Below are 20,808 nucleotides of genomic sequence, written 5' to 3'. Positions count from 1 at the left end.
TGGGGTGCGTCGGTTGTGTGCTGAAGCTGTTGTGTATGTCTGCGATCTTGTTGTGGAAGTAGGAGGCGAGGGAGTTACAGAGGTCTTGAGATGGGGTGATGTCGTTGTTACCGGCGTTGGGGTTGGAGAGATCTTTGCATAACTAGTTACACACCATTTGCCCCCATTAACTGTGGACTTCTTTTGGGGTACATTGCAGTCAAGCAAAGATCATTGTGTTAGAACAATGCTAAATGAGTTAACAAGGGCTTTTCTAACTCAGTCGCCCTTAATCCCAGACTTTAACAGTTGCTGTCTATCTGAAACCCTATGGGCTACTCTATAGAATTAAACTCATGACTAGAACTTTATCATAAATCGCTCTTTTTAACATAACAAGATATTGAATAACTCATATATACCTTGTTGATCTATGTGTCTGTAGATTGATTTGCCTTGTATGATTAATGCTTACAGGGCGGGGTCTCCTTTACCTGAGTTGGATACCGGGTGAGGTGAGGTCAGACACTCACACAAGTAAGGTGAGTTTGCCGCTCTCCACATACAGGATACACTTAATGGTACAGTCATTGTGCACATTGAGAGAAAATTATAATTTTGAGGAATACTTAAACTAAGTGCAGCCTATACATCCAATTACATGTATGTATTTTCTTACTTTTTCCAACAGGAGTGAAATACACCCTACTTGTCCAGAGGTCTAATTGTATCAGGTTGTATTGTCTGACAACTTGTCATACTTCTCTTTTTTCATCACTAACATTGCAGTAGCTATTATAATTTGGTCCTGAAGAAAGCCGGGAACATAATTCCTTCTGGCTGAAACTAGTCGACCCTAATGTAATGCAACCTATTTATTAAAAGTTGCCGCTACACGCTTTTTAACCAGATTGGCAGAGAGATACATATTAAAAAAAATTCTCCCTCCCAACTCCTTTTTTAACTCACACTTGCACTGCAATTTCTTACACAGTTGTTTTCCATCACATGAAATACATATGGCCGATCTTGGTCGATTTTTCTCTCTCTGACTTGCATTTTACTACCTTCTCTCTTATCTTGGCTACTACGTCTGCCTCTAGGCTTAGAGGAGTAGTAACAAGACCTAAGGATGACCAAGTGATGACACGGGCCTCTCTTGGCAGTTGATGGAAATCCAATTGAACTGTCTCTGTTCCTGTTTTCTATATACTTACCTTTGCTTATAGATCTCAGAAACTCACTGTTGGTTGCTGTTCATCAGTTCTTGTTTTCCTCATTTTAGTTTTTCTTGTGTGACCACCAGTTCATAGTTGGTTTTTCAAATGTAATGGCATAGGGGATTTGAACTGGTTTTTGGTCGTTAAACTGTTCCCTTAGACCCTTTTTCCTTTTGGAAGTTATTGTCAAAGGCTGCCTGGGCCCAGGGCGTGGGATGGAGCCCGGGGTGAGAGCACCCAGCCAGAGCTCTCGGGCCCAGACGCCCAGGGGTGGACTGCCCAGGACCGATGGAGCCCATCCCGGGCACTTTGCCATACGGCAGGCAAGTGGAGGGAGCCCCGGGCAGTAGGAAGGTGTTGTCTGGGCCTAGCCTATCTGGTCCCTGACTGAGAACCGCCAGCCTGGGAGCGATTCTGGCATACCCTGTACCTAGTAATCCGGAGGCAAGCTGCACTTCTTTCTGGTAACCTGTGAGCACTGAGTGACAGAGGGGACCCAGGGCGCGGGGGCACCCGACCTCCTGGAGCCCTTTTCTGGGATCGGGGAGGCAAACAAGCCCTCATCAGGACTTCCAGGGCAGCCCGGCCAGCTGGTCGCCCCATTGGAACGCAGTGTGTGAGACCAGATGGCCGAGGGGAAAGGCGCGACCAGATGGCCGGGCCCGAAGAATGCCAATATGCCCGTCCCGAGCCTTCGCTGGAGGGCTACCGCTTGCCCTTTGGAGGGCTCGGGGGCTCTGCTACCCTGGGACTCATAACTGGGTCTCAGGCATGGGGTTGCAAGGAGGGGGCCCCGACGGAACTCTGACCTGGGGCCCGCAGGCACCTTGGCATGCAGGCGAGGTGGGGGAGGTCTGCCCTGGCCTGATGGACTCCCGGGACGGGAACCCAGACCCTCGGCTGGCTACAGGATGTGGGCTCCTGCCCCCCAGGGTCTGCCTGAGCCCAGGCCCTGGAACCGGTCCCAGCTTCTGAACCCAGACAGGCCAGGGAGGGGGGGAGAGCCTCCCCAGGCACCAGGGACCCTGTCCCGGGCAGACAGACTTATTTCCATACCTCTGTGGAACTCCGTGTAGTGGCACTACGCCAACTCTGCCCAGGGCTACTTAAATGGCACTTACACATAATATCATACATACCACAGTCAGGTACCATTTTGCGTGAGTAAAATTACTTAAGAGTGCAAGGTTCTCTTTGTGAGCACTCGTAATACCAACCATTTGTGTGCGTAAATCATATTTACATGAAGAAATTTGTTTGTGGGCTGGGCTGAAGATGGATGCTAGTGAGACGCAGATGTGCATCCATCTTGGAAAGGTATGGGAATGCCAATCTAGGAGCAATAAGTGGTCTGATGTATCATTGCCATTTTCTAACAGAGATGTGCAATTTGTGCAGCGACTGGTTTGCAAATGGGAATACAGTTTGTGAGGCGACTTCCATATTGTCTTTTGCAAGGGTTCTATAATGACCTGCCTAATGCAGATTAATTAGGCAAGTCGCAACTTGCGACTCTCTATGAATGGTCGTCAATGCAGTAATGGAGGCCTGCAAGAGACAGCAAGCCTCCATTTCCTCATGGAAAAATGGGAAACATTTTTGTTTAAAAGAGCCCGTGTAAATTAGAGGCACAGGTGCTGCTATAAAAACACACAGGAGCTTACTCATGAGAGCCCTGCATTACTTTGTACAACGTAAAGTGGCACCCTCGAGATGCAGGGAAATACTAGATTTATGAAGCCACTCAAAGCCACCCTGCGTGGCTTAAAGTGGCCACATAAATCATGAGAAAGGCGACGCAGTGCAAATCGCTGCATCGCCTTACTCTGCGCCCGGTAGGCACTCCATGGGATTTGCAGTGGGTTTTCCCATGCAACACCCATGGAATTTAACTCTGCCCCAGATTTACAAAGTGATGGTAACCAGAGGAAGTGTAAAATCCATATGCCTCCCGAGGTGAGGCGTAACGAGGAGAAATACTTTAATTTCTCCTCGTTTTTTTCCTGTTTCCATGTGTGTTGCATTCTGCAGAACACATGGAAAGAAGAAAACGCCTCTTAGGATTGTTTTTGTGCAGGAAGTTGCCCCTTCCTGCACAAAAACAATCCTGCCGGCAACTGAGGCACCCTTGCACCATGGTGCAAGTTTGCCTACATTTGCACTAGGCTCCCAATATGGTCCAGCACAGGCAGAAAGGACAGAATGCACCGTATTGCTTAAATGCAGTGCATTCCTGCCCTTTCTCTTTGGTGCAGGCCAGCACAGCAAGGTTTCTTGCTGTGCTGCCCGATGCCAAAATGCCATAAATGAGGCCCAAAATGGTTCCCATGTGGTAAGATAGACAGTGGTCTTCTGGGGTGGTCCAGTGAACCACTGCCTGAGGTCGTTGACATGATTTCCAAAGGAAGTGCAGATCACTTACCCCGCTAACGTAAGCGTTGGTAACTCATCAATAGTTTCATTTTTGCTTTCCCAACTGCTGATATATTTTGTAATATTTTTACAGTTTGTGAACAGGTATTTGCATTTTGTTGTGTGTTAGGAAAAATATTATTCCTACAGCCTTTCTCTTCACACTTCCTGTCCCCTGGCAAAATAGTCTGATAGTTCACTTTACAAAATCTGCCAAAATAGCAGCCAGAGAAAGAAAAGGATATGTCAGTGACATGTTGGAAGAATACACAGCAATTAATCAGATGACATGGCCTGACACTTGGCCTCTGTCTCTGAACGCACAGCAAACGTGACATGACAAGATAAATACAAAATGTAAAGGCGTCTTTACTGCTCATTCGCCTTCCGCTCAGTTATTTTGGGGGTGCTGCAACACCCCTGTACCTTCACATTCAATGCCATGGAGAACAGCACCAACATTACTTTGTGCCAGGGAGCACCAACTACCCTGTAATCTATTCAAAGAAGCATAACAGAATGTGAGATTGGCTGAGAGAAATGGAAAGAGCAGTCCTTACATCCGTCTCCTGCCTCTACAGGCACCAAGCAGTCCTCACATCCAATCTCCTGCCTCTCCTCAAGCCGCTACAGGCACCAGAGAGTCCTCACATCCAATTTTACACCTCTTTAGGCACCAGGCAGTCCTCACATCCGATCTCCTGCCTCTCCTCATGCCGCTACAGGCACCAGTCCTCACATCCGATCTTAAGCCTCTTTAGACACCAGGCTGTCCTCGCATCCGATGTGATGCCTCTACAAGCACCAACAGCCTTCACATCTAATCTCATGCTTCTACAGGCACCAGGCAGTACTAGCATCCGATTTCATGCTTCTACAGGCACCAAGAAGTCCTCACATCCGATCTCCTGCCTCTCCTCATGCCGCTACAGGCAGTCCTCACATCTGATCTTACGCCTCTTTAGGCACCGGGCAGTCCTCACATTCGATTGCATGACTCTACAGACGCCAGAGAGTTCTCACATCTGATCTCATGCCTCAGGCACCAAGGAGTCCTCACATCTTATCTCATGCCTCGACAGGTGCCAAACAGTCCTCAAATCCAATCTCGTACCTCTAAAGGTGCAAAGCAGCCCTCACATCCGCTGTTACACCTCTACAGGTGCCAGACAGTCCTCACATCTGATCTTATTCTCCTACAGGCACCAAGCAGACCTCACATCTGATCTCATGCCTCTGCAGGTGCCAAGCAGTCTTCACATTCGATCTTACTCCTCTACAGGCACCAAGCCACCCTCACATCTGATCTCATGCCTCTACAGGCACCAACGAGTCCTCACACCTGATCTCATGCCGCTACAGGCACCCGGCAGTACTCACATCCGATCTCATGCCTCTACAGGCACCAAGCAGACCTCACATCTGATTTTATGCTGCTACTGGTGCCAAGAAGTCTTCACATCCAATCTTATGCCTCTTCAGGCACCATACAGTCCTCACATCCGATCGGATGCCTCTACAGGCACCAAGCAGTCATCACATCCGATCTCCTGCCTCTACCGATGCCAAGCAGTCCTCATATCTGATCACATGCCTCTACAGGTGATGGAGAGTCCTCTCATCCAATCTCAGGCCTCTACGGGTACAAAGCCGTGGTCACATCAAATCTTACATCTCTACCGGCACCAAGCAGTCCTCACATCCAATCTAATGCCTCTACAGTCACCAAGCAACCCTCACATCTGATCTCATTCCTCTACAGGTGCCAAGCAGTCCTCATATCCGATCTTATGCCTCTACAGGTGCCAAGCAGTCCTCACATCCGATCTCATGACTCTACAGGCACCAAGCAGCCATCACATCTGATCTATTTCCTCTACAGGTGCCAACCAGTCCTCACATCCGATCACATGCTTCTACAGGCACCAAGCAGCCCTTACATCTGATCTCATGTGTGAGAAGTTGGCCTGGTATATGCTGTCCACTAGTTATAGTGGGCACCCTGTACCAGTCCAAACAACCCCTTATTGATGATAGGTTAAAGACAACCTTTATTGAAAGCTATCCTAGTGGTAGCTATGGAGAGCAGCCTTCAGGCTAAGTCTTGAAGGAATGTAAAGCAGCTTGTTTTACCAGTCTATAATCTCTTCAATGGCTAAATGAAAGACAACCGCACCATGTATATATATAAAATATATGTATTTATTTCTAAACACACCCTCCTAGTCTCTTTATGAGGCTAGAGGTCAAAACACATAAGTTACACTTCAAATAGTACAGCAAAATAGCACAAATACACGCCAGGCTCTAGGGGCGAGCCAAACCATATACTAAAATAGTGGTATAAGAACCATGACTTAACTAGACACAAGGCCTACAGCTTGTAGGATTGCTGGGACCCCAAGGAACCACTCAAGGTAGTGACACAGCGGACCCACGGGGGCCGTGTGCAGTGTGAGAACACAGCCGCGAGCTCCCATTAGCTTCTATGGGGAAAGTCACGGTTAGGGTTTTAAAGATTAGGGACACTTAGAAGTGAGTCAGGACCAAACCCTTTGGGACTAAGGAAGTTCTAGGGTCAACACCAACCGGAGCACCGGAGTACTCGTGTTACCTCACCCAGGGAAGCCGGGTGCATAGGTGTCTAATGGTGTCGGGTCGCGTCGTCGTTTTCAATGGGAGCTGGCGAAGAAGTGCTGCTGCCAGGACGATGAGAAGTGTCCGAAGAGATTCAAGCCTAGATTGAAGTCGAGAAGAACCTGAAAGCAGAGGGGACAGAGTCTGGGTCACTTACCAGTGGCCAGGAGGACGATAGGCGGATGCCCACCGAAGTCGGGTGATTTCAGGTGAAGAAGGTGAAGCTTGACTCTTCAGCCACGAGGACCAGGAGGCGTCAAGGACAACCAGGAGCTGAATTTGAGCTGTCCCACATAGGATGTCAAGTGCTGCAGTGTCGGTGCCCCGATTGGACACAACAAGCCTTGGCAACTGCAACCCATGCAGAAAGGAGAAAGATGCTTCAGTGCAGACCAGTAAGGTCTGAGGGACTCACCATTTGGTTGGGAGTCAGGGCACATCTGGAGCAACCAGAAAAGTACAAGGAAAATCAAAGTTGCCTTCACAAGGACCCGCCAGTCGATGGACCAGGGATCACGAAGGGACCTCAAGAGGAAATACAAAATGGCGGCCCACGGGTCACTCGGGGTGACTAGGCCAACAATCTTCAGTGGATTCTCTGCTCGAGGTAGGGGCTACGAGTAACCCCAAGCACGACTTCAGGAGACGTTGAGAAGTCAAGGCACTTGCAAAGGTGTATGGTGACCAGGAGTTCCGGTTCCACGCTACTCACGAGGGCTGCGGGTCTCAGCTTTGCTGGGGACTCGGGTCGGCCTCTGAGATGTCTGGAAATCCTCTTCCTGGGCTGCAAATACTTCGGAGTCCGATGGGAGCTTCGGAGATGCAGACTGGCAAAATGCTTTGTTGGTGCCTGTCAAGCAGGGGAGTCACTCCTTGGCCCCAAGGGAGATTTCTTCAGTCCTCTAGTCTTTAGTAGAGCGTCGATGTTCCTGGATTCAGCGTCAGAGTTTCATCCAGGGATATCTAAAGTTCTGGTTACAGGGGTTCCTTACTTATACCTAAGGAAGGGGTTGGACTAGCTCTGGGGACCCACCTGTGGGAGGGTTTGGAAAGAAGGGTGGCTACACCCATTTCCTTTGTCCAGTTTCACGCCAGAGCAGGGGCTGGAAGCCCCTGAACCGGTTTGAGCTGGACTATGCACATGGACACCAAATGTGCCCCCAGTGCAGGACTTCAAAGCACTCTGAGTGTGCTCCCACCCAGCCCCAATACACATCATCCTGTCTGGGAGGTGGTTACACCTCCCTTTGACAGGAAACCTATTGTCCAGGCCTCCCCTGCCAGAGTTACGGTCAGCAGCAGGAGACCAGACCCATGTCTGTGGCTGCAGCATCCATTTTGTGATGCCAGACCTCTGTTAAGTTTCTACCGGGTATACCAGTACTGCCATGTCTCTCCCTCTAGAACAGTGGGATCATATCCTCACATCAAGAACTGATGTGGGGGTATGATTCCAAGATGTTTGACACCAAACACAACATGTTTCCGTGCAGTCAGTCCAAAGTTAGCATTAATCATTTAAGATATATGCACTTAAGAATATATAGTCTGGCTGCACCACTGAAAACCCTGGAGAAGAGATTCCGAAGGCTGCAGAGGGCTCAGCTTATACTTGGGCACCCTTTCACATTTAACCAAGCACCCTGCCTTCAGGATTGATAAGGCCTGCCATAGGGGTGACTTATAGGTTACTATGTGCAGTGATAAGTGAGGTATAGTGAACCTATACCTCAGTAAGTGGTGCATGCACCACCTTACCCAGGCTGCAGTAGCAGACCTGTGGTGTCATTTTGGAGGGCTTCCCAGGTGTGGCATAATACATGCTTCAGCCCCTGGTAGGCCTCTGGGGTACCTATGCCCTGGGTACATATTATACCATATACTAGGGACTCAAAAGGGTACCCCAGAATCCAATCTGGAGTGTACATAAAGTACATGCAATCAATTTAGAGAGGAAGCAGCTAGGCTGGGGCCCTGAATAGCAGGGTCCCAGCCAGACTAAAGTCGAAAAACAGTGAAACACCAGCAAAAAGTGGGAGTAACCATGTGAAGCAGATCCTGCTCTCCTACATCATGCCTCTACAGGCACCAAGCAGTCCTCACATCCGATCTCATGCCTCTACAGGCACTAAGCAGTCCTCACATCTTTTCTCATGCCTCTACAGGTACCAAACAATCCTCATATCTGATCTAATGGCTCTAAAGGTGCCAAGCAGCCCTCACATCAAATTGTATGCCTCTACAGGCACCATACTGTCCTCACATCTGATTTCATGCTTCTACAGGCACCTATCAGTCCTCACATCCAAACGTATGCCTTTACAGGCACCAGACAGTCCTCACATCTGATCTTGAGGAAATATGAATTTTGTGATCAGTTATGTCCCCTATCGTAGACCCCAACGGCTCCATGTGCATGCTACAAGTACATGTATGTTCCCTCCAGTTCCAGTTTTGAAGACGCAAATACATGTGCGTCCACCGTCAACATGTCCTCTTTCAGATCCGCCATGAATGGGTCAGATATTCCATTCCTAAGTATGAAAGGCCACCGACTTTATGTGGTTCACTTTCCACATTTTACAGATTCAGGCGAGTAGGCCCTGAATTCTGTCATCAAGCCTTTTTCTGCCTTCTGCCTCTGAAAGCTCCAGTCTGAGCCAGCCTCTGTATCCATGAACTTTGTCCTACTCCCTGCGCGGCTAACGGTGCCTGATCCAGCCAGTTGCCTGCCAAAAACTGTATTTCACCTTCAAGATTATCTGCTTCGCTCCTCATCCGATGCATTCCTGTCTAGTAGTTTAGGTAAACATTCCTCTAGCTACTGTGCAAGGGGCCAGGCCTCACTGTCCTCGTGCAAGTAATTCATAGCCTCCGTTACCATGGAAGATTCCTGCCCCCTCGCATCTCACGTAGACACTTAGACGCCCGTACACGCACTAACAGTCAGTATAGAATAGATTCCGTCCGAAGAGACCTTTCCTTTTGGATAACACAGTTCTTTAAACATAGGATATTAGATATGATTTGGGATTAGGTTGACATGACCCCCAGACTTCTGTCTCCACATGTAGAGCTAAATGTCAAGTCCCCTTCACCCTCTAGTTGCACGTCAATCACACGTCATGCGGCTGCGCACGCATCTCTGCCAAATATTTCTGCTGACATTGCAGGATTCTCTTATGGATCCACCCATTTGTGACATCATGTTTAATGACGTATTTTAGTTACACCCATGTTTACGCCTTTTTGGTTACGTATGCATATTTTATCTCTCTTATCAGCTGTTACGCCTCCTGCATCTGTTACACTATAATGTAATTCTTATAAAAGTGATTACCTGTCAATAATGTATGCCCTTCCTTCCTGAACTTTCGTGGTGATGGAATAGAAGCCTGTAATTCGAATTACATTCCTTTGTATAGGAATAAAGCCTTTTAAAACCTCTAATACCACGGATTCTGCCTCTTATATTTACTGAGTTATTCTTACTTGACTTTACCGCATAAAAAATAGTACCGGTAATGAAATATTTACCACATAAATTGGCGCCCGAACAGGGACACTTTCTCATCTCACGCGCCGGCGGTGCGTTGCAGGCCCGGTCTCCTGCCACAGCTGAACGGACAAAAACGCGTACCTGCAGGATTTCCTGTATCTCCCTCCGGCCAAGCGGGGGCAACTGAGGCTGCGATCAACACCCAGACGAGGCGGTGAGAAGTGCGAAGTATCCCGACCAGAGCCTAGCTGAGAGAGCAAGATCCGAGGTATACAGAGACCCACCAGGTTCCGAAGTTCCGAGTCCAGTCGAGTCCAGTCCGGTCCAGTTTCAGTTCCGTTCCGAGGCCTTCCGTTCCGAGCTACCCGGTGAGTACCATTAACGGGGAGGCATTTTACGTGCACATAGTCTGTGCCAGTCAAGACGGGTTTGGGTACACAAATCCGGTCTGCACTGTTTCAGCAGTGTATCTGTACTGTTTAGCAGTATATATAGTATGTCTTGCATATAAATAAGTATTACCTAGTGTCAGTATTATGTCAGTAACTAGTTTTCTATTTAAATGTTAAATGTTTAAATACGTTCTATACATTGTGGTGTGAATGACTGTTCATTATTGTGTTTACTGTATTAAGTGTGTTCTAATAATAAGATCTAAAAATGCCGCTCTTTTCGAAACTAAGACAGATCAAAACTAGAAAAGGGGTACTCGAAGAAGCTGTTCCCATCCCACCTAGGGACACTCCAGGGTATTTTATGTATCATAAGCATGGCCTAGATGCCGTATTATTTCTTGATTTATGGGTGGACTACACCAAGGATTTGCCAGAAAATCAGAGATGGCCCGCAGCAGGGACCTGGGATGCAGATTGCATCATGAGAGTAGAAGAAGAATTATGGAAAAAGAAAGCCAGACAGTCACAGAAAGATGCCATTGAATTATGGCGTAAAGAATCATATAGACGTACAGAAAAAGCGCTCCGACAGGAAGAGAAAGGTAGAGAGAATTCAAATAAAACCCGAGAAAATTTATTACTTGAGGAAGGTACTCGAGTAAACTCAGAACAAGTAGATAGACAAAGAAACACTCTTATGAATGGTATGTATCCTCTTCTGGCCGAAGGGTTACCTAAGGCAATCCGGGAAATACCAAAAGACTTAACTCCTCCATTACTCCCGATAAAAGCACATCCCAAAACACATCCCAAAACAGCAAAGGACGTTTTCCTTTCCTCCTATTTAGACGACGTAGCTCCCGAGTATGCTAATGCTATGCCACCCACACCGCTTGCCGATGGTGTTCAACACCAAGAGCATCCGTCTGTATCTCCGCAACTACAAACTCCTACACAAGTTCCCACAGGTCCGTCCGTTTCTACAGTCTTTCCCACATCCACAATCTCTATCCTACGTCCAACGAATCCTTTCGTGCCTAGCGCCTCAGATGGTGCTACGGGAGGTACGACAGACATGTTTGCTACCCCGCCGAGAAATAAACAGACCCTTAGAGATTTAGCACTCCAACGTACCCCTCAATTAGCGACCTCCGACATGTTTAAAGAACAACTTGTGGACTGTAGATACGATCCAGTGCCAGGCAGACAGGACAAATTGCTCATATCATCACTACGTATACGACGAGCTACATTATATTTAATGACGATACCAGGAATGGTTGAACACCTAGACAATATATATCGCTTTGTCCAAACAGGGCGAGGTTCCAAAAGTATTAACGAAGCTATGGAATACCAGAAAGTGGATGTACAAAGACAACTACTACGTTTTTTCATAAATTGTGTAATTAGGAATCAAGACAGGCCCGGGGCAGATCATGATACCATGCAAAAACTTGTCAAATGGGGTCAGAACATATCAGAAGAGAAACATGATAGACAGGCGTGTATAATCGCCATGTGTCGAAAGATCCGCAAAGAAGTAGAACGAATACATAAAGAAAGACGAGAAACAGACAGAGTAGAATCAGAAGAGGAGGAGGAGCAAGAATCAGTACAAATAGAAACGATAGCTTATGTAGGTAGAGGAAGACCCCATAATAATACTAGAGGCTTTAATGATCAGATACGTACAATACGTCCAGAATATAATAGGCATTTTCCAAATCCTAGGTTAAAAACAAAATCCCCTGAACACCAATTCCAAGCCGTTGATAAATTACTCCGAGATCGAAGGGGGTACCATATGCTCGATTCCATGGACGAACAAGAATTAGCTAGGTCAGCAGTACAATGGGCTGACAGTCCCAGTGACTACAATGATGATGTACTTGCACACATGTTTCTGAATCTTGACCCATACGAACAGCGTTTAGCTAGTATATACATGATTCAACACCTCCTTATATTATATAAAAGCCAACACTCCGATCCAGGACCCTTACCTGACATATTGACAGAACTACTCACGAATATATGGAGAGGGTCAGGTACTGATTTGATTAAAGAGATTCTAGAATTCCGAAACCAATATTTAACTTTCGTATGCCCAGAACACGTTCCAGTTCCCATCGTAGGAAGAAAAATGTATCACATAGATAGACAGAACCCGTTACGCGAAGTACACCCAATCAGAGGTGACGGTAATAACTTTACACGCGTGTTTGTGTACACGCCTATAACTAAACTAGAATTATTAGAAATGAAGAAAGTAGTACCCAGCCATGACAAGGATCCAGCAGGTTTCCACCGTGAAATAAAGGACATGTTACTCATGGGAGAGTATACCTACCCCGACATTATGAAAATATTAAAAATCCTATTACCAGCTGGTGTTTATGAGAAACTCAAAGAAAAGGAATGGGAGGTGGGAGACCAAAAGATAGATTGGACAGCATTAGAAAACGAAGAAAGGGCCCGAGCTGCAGGAGCAGGACTTGGGGAAAAGACTACAGCACTAGCGGGACTACTAGTGCAGGTACTGCCACGTTTATTAACTACGAAAAAGGAAGACTGGGGTGCAATCTCAGCCTGTAAACAAAAACCAGAAGAAGACACTAGTGATTTCTATTCCCGATTTGAAAAATGTTTTGGTATAAATAGTGGCATAAAAGCCAGTAGTGAGTCATATCCACATCTGTTTGTGACAAAATTAGTTGAAAATTCCCTGCTGCAAGTTAAGAATAGAGTATTGAAATTCGAAAGTACCTGGCAAGGTAATACCCCATCACAGATGTTACAGATGTTACAATATCACCACAATAGAATTAAAGAAGAACAAGAACACGAACAAAGACGTATGAAAGATACAAAAATGAAAATGCTTGTTGCTCAGTCAGTCCCAGCTAATGGTCATCAAAAGGGTGATTCCGCAGGTCCTACGAAAGGGACATGCAACTATTGTAAACAACAAGGTCATTATATACACGATTGTCCAGTCCTGAAACATAATATTGCTACAGGTAGAACCCAGGAGAGACCACGTCCACCCAGACAGGATCAGAATCAACAACCAATCCCTCAGCATGCACAACCTAGGTTAGCTCCGCAACAACTAGCTCCGCAACAAGGAGCTCCACAACAGACCGTAGCACCACCACAAGCGCAGCCCATTGCTGCAACACAAGCAACAACACAACAAATGTATCAGTATGCACAAGCAGATTATCCCGATTATCAGCGATACACATGAAATAGCCTAGAGAGGGAAGTTGGCTTACCCCTTATTGAGGTTCCTGTAGACCAAGAGGGACCTTATGTACATAGTGAACTATTAGGGGAAGACAGAAAGTTCTTAATTGATACAGGGGCAAGCAGAACAACTATAAGACGCAGTGAAGTTCCAGGGGCACCACTCTCAGGCTTACAGAATATTTCCCTTGGATTCTCAGGAAAACCTATAATAAACGATGTAACACAACCTCTTCCATTTACGATTGGTCCATTGACACGTACTACAGACTTATTGCTTACTAAATCATGTCCAGAAAACTTGTTAGGTATAAAAACATTGAAAGCTCTAGGAGCTATAATATGTTGTTCTCCGGAAGGAGTACGACTATTTCTACGTGACTTCAAAGGTCACTACGTGTCCAGAGACATGGCTCACCGACTGCAGAATTTACCTACACATTTATGGGCACAAGGCCCCACTGATGTTGGTTGCATGAATATTACACCATATCGTGTCACATTAAAAACAGGAGTAATACTACCACGAATACGACAATACAAATTACCACCCGATGCTGTTGTGGCTTTGCTGCAAATCATTGACGAGCTCATTACACAAGGAGTGGTTGTCGAAACCGACTCCAATGTATGTAATTCCCCGATAATTCCGATTCTTAAAAGAACAGATCCAAAAGCACCACCAGTATATCGATTAGTTATTGACCTGCGCGAATTAAATAAATGTATTATACCACAATACCCTGTGGTCCCAGATATCTCTTCATTATTAACAGCTATTGATTCAGAAGCAACGTTCTTCACTGTAATTGATCTCAAGAATGCTTTCTTTAGCGTCCCAATAGATCTGGAAAGTCAATATCTGTTCGGATTCAGTTTAAATGGACGAAGTTTTAAATTCACACGCGCACCTCAAGGATTTACAGAAAGCCCTAGCATCTATAGCCAAGCACTGAAACGAGAACTTGACAGTATCCACATGCCAGTTAACACTGCATTGCTTCAATATGTCGATGATCTGCTGATCACCGCCCGAAGCGAACCTGAATGTGAAAATGCGTCACTGACGGTTTTACAATTTCTGGCCGACAAGGGGCACAAGGTGTCCCCTTCTAAGCTGCAATTCTGTGTCCAGCGAGTTGTTTACCTTGGGCACTCGCTGTCCAAGGAGGGAAGGCAGCTTACTCCTGACCGTATCCAGTTAATCGCTAACATGCCACCACCCAAGACACAAAAGGAGGTGCGGGCTTTTATAGGCCTCACTTCATACTGTAGGCAGTGGATCCCTCAATATGCATTTCTAGCAAAACCACTCATCCAGTTAACAACACAGGAGGCAGCCACATCGACTGTCCTCCCTTGGACTCAAGAACATACACATGCCTTTGAAAGCTTAAAGAAAGCTTTATGCCAAGCACCTGTTTTAGCAACACCATGTTACAGTAAGCCTTTTACACTCTTTGTTACAGAACGCGAAGGTACTGCCTTGTCAGTACTCACTCAGGAACAAGCGGGATCACACAAACCATGTGCTTATTTCTCTAGTACATTAGATCCAGTAGCTCAGGCTCTTCCTGCGTGCCTGAAATCAGTGGCAGCAACAGCTTTAGCTATCAGACAAAGCGATGCCATAGTGTTAGGACATCAATTGACAGTACAAGTACCACACGCAGTAGAGGTTCTCTTGAACCGCACACAAACACAACACTTGACTATAGCGAGACTTACCGGTTACGAATTGACATTATTTCAGCCACATATAGAAATCAGACGTTGTAATACATTAAACCCTGCCACACTGTTACCAGTGGGCAGAACAGATCCATTGGCACATGATTGTGTCGAAGTCATTACTATCACGACGAAACCCAGACAAGACTTGACAGATATCCCTTTGTCAGACCCAGACTTGACATTGTATGTAGATGGGTCATGTATGAGAACAAGTACAGGAGAGTTAGTGGCCGCTTACGCAGTCACAACAGACACTGAAGTCATTGAAACAAATTGTATTAACATTTTGTCAGCTCAAGCAGCAGAGCTCATCGCTCTGGCACAAGCCTGTATTCAAGCCAAGAATAAGAAAGTCAACATATACACAGATTCACGTTATGCATTCGGAGTCGTCCATGACTTCGGCGTACTATGGCGAGAGAGAGGTTATTTAACTTCTCACGGTGCCCACATCCAACACGGACCCCTCATTCAAGCCCTATTAGACGCGATTCATCTACCTACTGCAATATCGATTATGAAATGCAAGGCCCACACAAAAGTTACCGATATCATTTCTCAAGGTAATGACCTAGCTGACAGAACAGCTAAACAGACTGCTCAGAATAAGACTCACACAACTGACATGACAAAGACAATAGTTCCGACACCAACACATTGCATGACAGTTAAGGATCCCGCCCTTGATGTAATTGACATACAGACACATGCTACACCAGAAGAAATAAAGAAATGGACTGAATTAGGAGGGATCCAAACGGATCAAGGATGGATGACGAAGGAAAAATCTATATGGTTTCTTCCCGACTCTATGGTTCAAGTCCTCATTAATACAATACATAGTCCAGCGCACCTAGGAGAGAAAGCTATGCTAACAGCATTCAACACATTTGGTTCAACAAACACTTGCGAGCAGCAGCTAAACAAAAAGTTCGTACCTGTATGATATGTTGTCAGTTTAATCCAGGTAAAAGCATCCCCGTAGAGCAGGGTGGATTTCAACCTCCCGATCATGCTTTTGAAGTCCTCCAGATGGATTATATCCAGATGGAACGATGTCGAGGATTCAAATATGTTCTCGTAGTTGTCTGTGCTCTTTCCCGTTGGACAGAAGCTTACCCGGTTTCAGATTACACCGCCCCGACTACTGCCAAACAGTTAGTTCGAGAATTCTTCCCACGGTACGGTTTACCACGTGTTGTCTACTCAGATAACGGCCAGCCGTTCTCATCCGAACTAATGAAACACGTTTCCCTTTTGTTAGGCTACCAATGGAAATTCCACTGTGTCCGACATCCCGAGGCAGCAGGTCTCGTGGAACGTCATAATCAAACTCTGAATATTAGATTGTCCAAAATATGTAGAGAAAAAGGTGTCGACTGGATAGTAGCCTTACCAGTTGCGCTCTTTTACATGAGAATGGTAGCACATTCTCGAACAGGGCTATCCCCGTATGAGGTGATCTTCGGTAGACCACCAAATATGTGGGGGACGCCTATACCTCGCAAAATAACTGATGTTGACTGTAATATGCTGACAGATTACCTGGCTTCCTTGATGTCTGCACTACAATCTTGTCGTTCACAGGTAACCGCAGCTTTTCCCGATAAAACTGAGGGGAAGCCCCATGACGTGGTTCCTGGTGACCTGGTTTTGGTCAGGAATTTCGACCGGAAGACCCAACTGGATCCTAGGTGGAAGTCGCCTAAGTTGGTTCTACTGACTACAAGGACTGCCGTGAAGATTGAGGGTCGCAAAGGGTGGTTGCACTCGAGTCATATCAAGAAATTTTATGGACTACCATCCAGCGTGAATACTCAACCTTGTATTCCCTCACAGACAGACTCAAAGCTCCCCTTGGTTGAGAAGTTAAAACCAGAACTTTATAAACTAAAATTGAGGTCTAGCAAGTCAGACAATTTGATTGTTTAAGTCCTCTCCAAGGTGAATCGGTTGAATTTGTCTCTGACATGTATCCTCTAGACCGGAATAGAGAAAGAAATCAGCAGACGCAGCTTAAAAAGCATGCGTATTGTAAATCACTTCGTAGTCACTGCACAGTAACCCTATTAATTTTGTTTTTTCTAAGTCTTCTGATCATTATTTTCAGCATACTATTGCATATGTATTACCCTATTCCAAAACGTGCTTACAATGTAACTGCAGAACATTCTTTTAGCGAATTACCTCCGCATGAGTTGTCCTATAGATTTGCGCTGCGCAACAACACATTCATTAGTATGTTACATCATTCTCATCAGACCAGCAATGCTACCAATTGTTGGATATGTGGCCGACTCCCTCCCTATCAAAACTATAAGGGAGTTTTGCCCCTCTTTCCATATCCGTTCACACACAATGGCTCCTGTGGAGCATGGTTTAGTTTGATTAATTCCTTAGATTCAAATTCCGCAGTTTATCAAGACAATTGGGTATGGGGAAACCTGAACCTAGTTTTGCTTAAAGTCTGCTACCCTAACAAGGAGGGACTTCCCAAAAGAACAGGAACTGATCTAGAAAATGAAGTATATGGATTAGTTAATTTTACACTTAACCTCATGATCCTGAACGTTGAATCCGAAGCTACACCAATCTTGCCCGCCATGTCAGTATTCCCAGTAAAAGGGGAATTATGTGTAAGAAAGAATGGTTCCATACACATGGGCCATAGTAAATGCACCACTGTAATAAAATTCAGTGATCAAGGCAAGTCCACGTTTAGAGCTTCCCATCATCCCTACTTCATATGTGGCCAGACCGCATATATATGTCTACCTCTATATTGGGATGGTACCTGTTACATAGCATTCCTTCTGCCACCTGTTTTCCTAGCCCCTCCTGATTATCACAGAAATACCCACTTAGTACACAATAGACAACAGAGAGATCTTCCAATTGTCGATTACACTGAAACAGCATGGGAAAAATACACAGATTTCAATAAAGGTTTCTTTCCATATATAGGTACAGTCACTAATAGTAAGCTGATACGTAGATTAACCAGAACCCTTGAAGCAGTAGTGAACGAGACTATTTCCGCCTTAGGCAATTTAACAGAAGAGCAGTCTGCTATGCGGATTGTTGTGCTTCAAAATCGTCTTGTCCTTGACATCATCCTGGCCGATAGGGGCGGAGCTTGTAGGGTCATCGGATCAAGTTGCTGCATTTTCATACCAGAAAATTCGCCATCAGTATATAAAGCCATAACCCGCCTTCATAAGATTATAAGCCAGATACACCAGAGTCCAGGCACCTGGACTTGGTCCGGTTGGTTCTGGGGCGTGTTGTCAGCCTGGGGATGGAGAATCCTATCCTTCCTAGGTATTGGCTTTCTCATACTATTCAGTTGCTGCTTATGTCTACAATGTGGGCCAGCGATTTGTGGTCTGTGTGCCACATCGTGTATCCCACCTCCAAGTTTTCATTCAAAATACCGGAAGAAGAAAGAAGAACAAATGATGCTATATGAACAGATCGATGGATTGATGAAGATCGATATCTCCTGAGGGTCCGTAGGGGACAAGGAGGGAATGAGGAAATATGAATTTTGTGATCAGTTATGTCCCCTATCGTAGACCCCAACGGCTCCATGTGCATGCTACAAGTACATGTATGTTCCCTCCAGTTCCAGTTTTGAAGACGCAAATACATGTGCGTCCACCGTCAACATGTCCTCTTTCAGACCCGCCATGAATGGGTCAGATATTCCATTCCTAAGTATGAAAGGCCACCGACTTTATGTGGTTCACTTTCCATATTTTACAGATTCAGGCGAGTAGGCCCTGAATTCTGTCATCAAGCCTTTTTCTGCCTTCTGCCTCTGAAAGCTCCAGTCTGAGCCAGCCTCTGTATCCATGAACTTTGTCCTACTCCCTGCGCGGCTAACGGTGCCTGATCCAGCCAGTTGCCTGCCAAAAACTGTATTTCACCTTCAAGATTATCTGCTTCGCTCCTCATCCGATGCATTCCTGTCTAGTAGTTTAGGTAAACATTCCTCTAGCTACTGTGCAAGGGGCCAGGCCTCACTGTCCTCGTGCAAGTAATTCATAGCCTCCGTTACCATGGAAGATTCCTGCCCCCTCGCATCTCACGTAGACACTTAGACGCCCGTACACGCACTAACAGTCAGTATAGAATAGATTCCGTCCGAAGAGACCTTTCCTTTTGGATAACACAGTTCTTTAAACATAGGATATTAGATATGATTTGGGATTAGGTTGACATGACCCCCAGACTTCTGTCTCCACATGTAGAGCTAAATGTCAAGTCCCCTTCACCCTCTAGTTGCACGTCAATCACACGTCATGCGGCTGCGCACGCATCTCTGCCAAATATTTCTGCTGACATTGCAGGATTCTCTTATGGATCCACCCATTTGTGACATCCTGTTTAATGACGTATTTTAGTTACACCCATGTTTACGCCTTTTTGGTTACGTATGCATATTTTATCTCTCTTATCAGCTGTTACGCCTCCTGCATCTGTTACACTATAATGTAATTCTTATAAAAGTGATTACCTGTCAATAATGTATGCCCTTCCTTCCTGAACTTTCGTGGTGATGGAATAGAAGCCTGTAATTCGAATTACATTCCTTTGTATAGGAATAAAGCCTTTTAAAACCTCTAATACCACGGATTCTGCCTCTTATATTTACTGAGTTATTCTTACTTGACTTTACCGCATAAAAAATAGTACCGGTAATGAAATATTTACAGGCACCTATCAGTCCTCACATGTGATCTCATGCCTCTACAGGCACCAGACAGTCCTCACGTCTGATCTCAAGCCTCTACAGGCACCAAGCAGTCCTCACATCTGATCTCATGCGTCTACAGGCACCAAGCAGTCCTCACATCTGATCTCATGCCTCTACAGGCCCAAGTAGCCCTCACATCCAATGTCATTCCTCTACAGGCACCTACCAGTCCTCACATTCGATCTCATGCCTCTACAAGCACCAAGCAGCCTTCACATCTGATCCCAAGCCTCTACAGGCACAAAGCAGTCCCCACATCCTATCTCATGCCTCTCCTTGTGCCTCTACAGGCACTAGGCAGTCCTCACGTCTGATCTCAAGCCTCAACAGGCATCAAACAGTCCTCACATCCTATCTCATGCCTCTCCTCGTGCCCCTATATTTGCTAAGCAGTTCTTACTTCTGATCACTTGGTGCTGAAGGTTGCGGTGTAAACTCAGAGGACAAATAATAGCGCCCAAAGCAAAAGCAAAGTTTACTTTGAATCTTAGGAACGCCTTTTGAGGTACAGCTGTATATGGAAATGGCACTAATAAAGGAAGCCCTTTCCCACTAGGAACAAGAATACACACCCTTCTTAAATAGTTTTTCCTGGAGAAAATAACAAACTAATAGTCATGGTCTTGTGAGCATAGTAATAGTAAGTTTCTCCTGTTTGACCTGAAGAAGGCCCAAACCCGAATAATAATCCCCCACTCCCCCAGTAAACGTTGTAGTTAAAAATGTGACAGTATTTTAAGAAAAGAAATACATGCATGGACCCCCTTGCTCCCTCCATTATCCCAACGCCTATTTGAGGTACGTTGTGCTCGTTCATAATGCTGTATGCTCCTACTGTTCATGCACACCACATCCGGTGTTTTGGGTCTTGTATCTGCATAATCGCTCCTGTGAGCATTTGTACATTAACATTATGCAAGC

General features: G+C 45.8%; 1 long non-coding RNA gene across 1 annotated transcript in view; it reads left to right on the top strand.

Annotated features, from left to right (window-relative positions):
* The first annotated feature begins 460 nt into the window (after positions 1-460).
* LOC146830569 (uncharacterized) overlaps positions 461-20,808 on the top strand; it is a 424,622-nt gene continuing 404,274 nt past the window's right edge. The window contains exons 1-2 of the long non-coding RNA XR_014961165.1: positions 461-521; positions 671-713. This is a non-coding gene — a long non-coding RNA (uncharacterized LOC146830569). The remainder of the gene's footprint in view (positions 522-670; positions 714-20,808) is intronic.

The sequence above is a fragment of the Triturus cristatus genome, chromosome 5_1 (assembly GCF_964204655.1).
Source record: "Triturus cristatus chromosome 5_1, aTriCri1.1, whole genome shotgun sequence".
NCBI lineage: Eukaryota > Metazoa > Chordata > Amphibia > Caudata > Salamandridae > Triturus > Triturus cristatus.
The sequence above is the reverse complement of the archived record's forward strand: the minus strand, read 5'-3'. Positions and strand labels throughout refer to the sequence as shown.